Genomic DNA, 6141 nt, shown 5'->3' with positions numbered 1-6141 from the left:
TGTTTTCAGGGATTTCTGAAATAGTGTAATGTGATTGTGCTTTGTCTTACTTACTCATGTCCTCCACGTTATTTTCTATCTTAAGTGAGTCATGAAGTTTATTAATGTGTTGAGTCGGAGGTAGTTGCATAGAGAGTACCTTATGCTGGGGTATTGTTCATCTGTGTATGTTTTATAAACTGCCCATGATTAAGATAATACGCATAAGTGGAAGAATATGAGTGCTGCTATTGGATACGTTGTTAGTATGGGTTCTTTTCTTGAAAATGTCGCCTTGGTTATGGTTGAGCGTTCGTTGGATGGTCATTTGTACCTTAAGTATTCAATTTAAGATCCATTTCTCTTATTAATTAGCATGGTCGATTTTTCTCACGGTCTGTAGAATAACTCGAAGTGTGTCATTCTAAAATTCGACCTTCCTTTGCTTGTGTCCTTGTCATGTGAGTTCGATTTCAGAAATGGTAGTTTCATTATTTAGTTTCAGATCTTTTTATATCTTGTTTGCTTTAGAGTGAATTTGAAACTCATGACTTGTTCAGGGGTGAGAATTGAATCAGGATTCAATATGAGCTGAGGAAGGGGCTCTTGGGTTCGGTTAATTAGTGGATAATTTGTGTAAAGGTGTATTAGTGTAATTAGGGGTTGCATCATCACTCTAAATGTCTATGGAAGCCCTAAAACCTGCTTTGTGTTTGAGTTAAAATCACCAGTATTTACTCGGTGAAAATGGTCTAGAGTGATTCATCTTGTTTCCCGGAGTGTTTGATGAATCCTGTTTTTGGGCTATCATCGTTGGCCCAATTGCGACTGCCTTTCCTCTTCGCAACCAGGCTGCTAAGCTGGTCTTCCCTCGAGCCCAGTTATTTCATATACTAAATCGGCATTAATGGGCAACCGTACATGGGTTTGGACCGGGTTTGGCCACGCTGTGTTCTTCTTCTTCGAGAGTTTCCAAGTAACATTGGGCCTATAGCTGGCCCAGTCCGTCTCATATGATTTAAAGGTTTTTTATCACACTTGGGTTTATGACTAGCAAGATGCCACTTGAACCTCAGTTTATATTGGGCCTCACCTAGTACTGACCCTTAAATCAATGATTTGAGTTTAGCTGTAGTTTAGAAATAATTGTAAGTCCCTTAAGCCTTATTCAACTGGCAGATCCTTGTAGATAATTTGCGTGCCATACCAATTAGACATACGATTCATGGCCGTCACTTGATTAACGTTAATCCTTCGAAACCGAGGCATGCCATTTAGCAAAATTTCATGGCCCTCGCAAAGTTGAAAACGAATAGTTGCTTTAGGCGCGTTATTTTAATAATTTACCTTCCTAAACTCGGATGCGCATTTATGTGACCCAAATCCAAAATCTCAACAATGTTAGATAAAATATGTTGCGCACCGTGGGTGAATTTATGTGACGTGGTTCAAGACGTGTTTTAAATAACGTTGAAATCTTCCTAAAAAAATAATTGATAAAAGCGGTTATAAAGTTAAAATTGCACCATAGGCTAAAACATGTACTAAAATTAGATAATTCAGCCGAATGTTACAGTTAAGCGACCGTGCTAGAACCACAGAACTCGGGAATGCCTAACAACTTCTTCCGGGTTAACAGAATTCCTTACTTGGATTTCTGGTTCGCGGACTGTTAAACAGAGTCAATCTTTTCCTTGATTCGGGATTTGAACCGGTGACTTAGGACACCATAAAATTATCCCAAGTGGCGACTCTGAATCTTTAGTAATATGATCCCGTTTTGATTGTCCTTTAATTGTAAAAACTCCCTTATATTATACCCTCCCGTGGGTGTAGGTAAAAAGGGAGGTGTGACAGCTCTGGCGACTCTGCTGTGGATCAAACCCAGAATCTCTGGTTCAGGGTTCAGAATTCGAGCTTAGATGAATTGTTATATTTGGCTTATTTATTATCTAATTTTATTACATGTTTGGGCCTAATGTGCTAATTGTCGCTTTTACCGCTTTGATATTATCTGAACTGTATATATAAAACTGCTACGAAACCCCTCTCTTCTCTCTCCTGAGGAGTGCACGCTGGTCGTGACTTCTTTCTATTAGTGTCAAATCCCAAATAGAATGAAGTTCAGACAAGTTGCAAAGCTGGATGATCTTTTGGTTACTGGTACGCAGCCCCCCCTCGGCTCGAGTTGTCCGCTCGGGTAAGCCAGGTCTAGAACAAATAAACCAAGGTTTTTAAACCTAGTATAATAATACCTCATGCCGGATCCCTAGTAGGAACGTTTGTTTGCATCATGTGCATTTTGACTTTGGAGACTCAACACAGGGGTTGGGTCTGTCTAGAACAGGTGCACCCGAAATAAAAAGACCATCCTGATGCATCTTACTTGCTACTTGCACATTTATTTGCTTCTGATTTGCATGCTGACCGGCTTTTGAATTAAAGGAGATAATTTGGAAAAGAAATAGCAGTGTAGAGGGTTAAGGGAGTGGATCACCTGTTTTAAGAAAAACCAGTGTCCAAATAGCGCTGAAATTCTGTCAAATTTTTGAAAAAAAAAGAAGAAAACGAATTGAAAAATGAGAAAGGAGTTTTGTTTTCAGAAATAGTTCGTTTTATTTGCCCGAACTACGCCAGTTTGATTCCCACCGGATGTGGAATAAGTAGGCAACCCCCATCGGGTCCAACTTCCTTTTTGCAAAAATAGCCCAAAAGAACAAAAATTTTAGTTTTATTTAAAATAATTAGGGTGGTGCCATTCTTGTCAGAAATAGCCGAATATCTCTAAAAGGGCACCAGAAGGCTGCTTTTGCAAGAACAGCCGCCTGTGGTCATTTTTTCAAGGTTTTAACCGATTAGCCAACACAACCTTAAAATCTTCGTCTCCGAGGTGTTGAAAGGCCGTACTTGCAAAACCGGATTTTTTTTAAATAAAAAAAGAGAGAAAAAAGTGTCAATTTTGTCTTTGAGTCAAATGAGTCTTGATTTTTGCTTAATCACCCTAATAAATGTGCAGAATGAGCACGAGTCCAAATTTGCCGATAACAGTCATGAACAAGATCCCTTTGGAGCTGCATATGTGGTGGGAGGATCTGGGAAAATCGGAGCAATATAAAGTCAATCTACATTTGGGAGGTCTCACCAGGTTGTTAAAAATCAAACCCAGAGGAGATGTCATAAAGGCCTTGGTTACGTTTTGGGACCCGACCCATAACGTATTTCACTTCTCGGATTTTGAACTCACTCCAACTTTGGAAGAGATAGCAGGTTATATGGGAAGTACTGAAGGGCTGAGACATAAGTATTTGATCGTTCCAAGAGCCGTTAACTCTCACAAATTCATGGATTTGTTAAAGATAAGCAAGGGAGTCCCGTACTCCGAGTTGGAGGGTAGTTTTTCCACTCTACGCTTTATATATCAGAGGTACATGCATGTAGGAGGGTTCAACGATCCGGAAAGCCGGGTTTGTAGCAAAGGAAACCGAACAAAATGGGATGAGCATAGGCGTTTCGCCTTCATGGTAGCTTTCCTAGGCCTTGTGGTGTTTCCCCGAAAAGATAGGAATATCGATTTGCGGGTGGCTGGAGTCATCAAGGTCCTGATTACCAATGCCAAGAGCATTCTTTCCCCTATGATAGTATTTGAGATATACCGGGCTCTCACAGCATGTAAAGCTGGGGCAGATTTCGTCGAGGGATGCAATTTGCTATTATAGATGTGGATGATTGAGCACCAGTGTCATCGCCCTCAGTATATGAGTTATGGATCTACAAAGAAAAGTTGCATTGAAGAGTTTGACACAAGGATTTCAGGGTTCAAACTGCCAGAGGGGTTTGGAGAATGGGTATCCTGCCTTCGTTCCATTACTGCGGGACAAATAGAATGGACATTGGGTTGGCTTCCTGTTGAAGAAATTGTCTATATGCCAGCCACTGGTCCTTACTTCCTCCTGATGGGTCAGCGAGGTATTCAACCTTACGTTCCTTACCGGGCGATGAGACAGTTGGGAAGGTGTCAGGTGATGCACCCAGATGAAGATCTTAGTGTTTATGCGGTCGAGGCTAGTGTTGACGATCAATTTCATGAAGAAACAGTTCGTTCTATTTGGAACGAATGCCAGTATTTGATGGTGAACACTCGAGTGCGTGACCTATCTAGAGGCGAAGTCTCACCCGCCTACCTTGCCTAGTATAGAAAGAAGAACACTGCAAGGGCTGAACCAGAAAGACCAGCCAAAAAGCCTCACATTCAGGAATTCGTTGAGGCTTCGCAAGAACAGTGGGCTTGGTTGACCAAGGAGAATGAGTACAGGGCCACAATAGGAAAATTGGAAAATCAAGTTAGAGAACTTCAATTCGAGAATAGCTTGCAAGTCGCGGCGGATGAAGGAGAAAAGAAAAAGCTAGCCAAATAAAATGAGGCCCTTCGAGCCCAAATCCAAAAAATGAAAATAGCGGCAGAAAACCCCGCCCGAAGTGCCAAATATGAAAAACTCATAGATAACCTGAGGCAAAAAGTGAATGAATATAGTTTTGATTTGAACAAAGCAGAAAGTGAACTAGCCAAGGCTCGAAAGCAATTGGCTAAAAATGCAGATGAACGAGCACGCCTGATTAAGCAGTCGAAAGAAAGGTACGACAATGAGGTTGCGGGATTAAAGAAAAGGGTTATCGCCACGGAAAGCAAAATGATCAAACAGGCTAAAGACTTCAAGGTTGAAAGAGAGCATTGTTATACAGCATTAACATAATTAGAAATATATTTGCAACAACTTCAGGAGCAGAATCAAGTGGCCGAGCAAACTTTGGAGGCCAGGGCCCAGCAGATCGAGCGTTTGTTACAAGAAAAGGGCGTCATAAGAGAGAGAATTAGAAACATTGTCGATTACATTGTTTTTAAGTGCCAAGTCTGTGAGGATATGACTCGCACCACTTTCTTCGTGGTAGTGATGACATTTGTTAAGCAGATAATGAGTGACTTGGACCAACTTCAAAGGGATCTTGCATATAGGCCCGCGGAGAGACCGAATGATGTCCTACGGGCACCAGGAGCATTGATGTATTCATGATTTTTCATTTTAGTCTATATTTCCTTTTCCGTTAGAGTCTGTCAGTTGTGTTGAGTCTGTATGTTCTTTTTGCTGGAGTCTGTCATTTGTTTTCGAGTCTGTATTTTCTTCTTTTGAGTATGATAGTTTATTTTTGGAGTCTGTATTTCGTCTTTTCATCAGCGTTTTTTAGTTTCCCTTGGAGTCTGTTAGTTCCGAGTCTTTGTAATCAAAGAATTTGCTTTTATGAAAATTGAAAATCCCAAAAAATGTTTTATTATTTACTTTCACACTTATCTCCCAGAACTACGCTCGGTCTGATTCATGCGAGGTCATGATACGTAGGCAATCTCCATAAGATTCGACCATAACCAAAAGAAAAAAAGAAGAGAAGAAGAAGAAAACGAAAAGAGAGAGGAAAAACAAGAGAGGAAACGAAAGGAAAAGAGATAAGAATAAGAAAACTAAGAGAAAGAGGCAATGGTAAAACCAGAGAGAAATGGGAGGATGAAAACAAAGAAAAGCAAAGGCCCGAATGAAAAAGAGAAAAAGGGAGGAAGTTGCAAATGAAAAAGCCGGGATGACGCAAGCAGCCGATGAAATGCATAATAGAAACGGTTAACTGCTTAGGTGCATTCATTCCCCAAATGTGCGGTTATCAATTTGTTAAAGCCCTAATCACTAACAAGGTTGTTATTGATATATTGAGTCCAAGTAGGTAGTTAGTTGATTGGCATTCTGGCAACTCACTCATACAACATCCGATCAAAAGACAAGCTGAACATGGCCAACCAAGAATTGGAGGCAAGTATTGTTGACCCGTCAAAAGAGGTGGAAGAATTGGATGTTAATGCGATGAAGGAAGAGATGTATAAGTTAAAGCAGCAAATGGCTGAAATGTACCAAGCCTGGGCAAAGAGGCATCCGCCACTCGTTTATCCCGCCAACCCTACTTATATCCCACCAGCGGCCCAACCTCAGGAGCCTCCCACCGTGAACTCATCTCCCGCCTTTACCCTCTACCAATAATGCTATGGCACCACTTCCAATATATCACAAGATCCTCCACCCAAACAAGTCCCGTACCCTCCTCCACCAATCACACCTGTTTTTG

This window comes from Nicotiana sylvestris, chromosome 10 (assembly GCF_000393655.2).
Source record: "Nicotiana sylvestris chromosome 10, ASM39365v2, whole genome shotgun sequence".
NCBI lineage: Eukaryota > Viridiplantae > Streptophyta > Magnoliopsida > Solanales > Solanaceae > Nicotiana > Nicotiana sylvestris.
The sequence above is the reverse complement of the archived record's forward strand: the minus strand, read 5'-3'. Positions refer to the sequence as shown.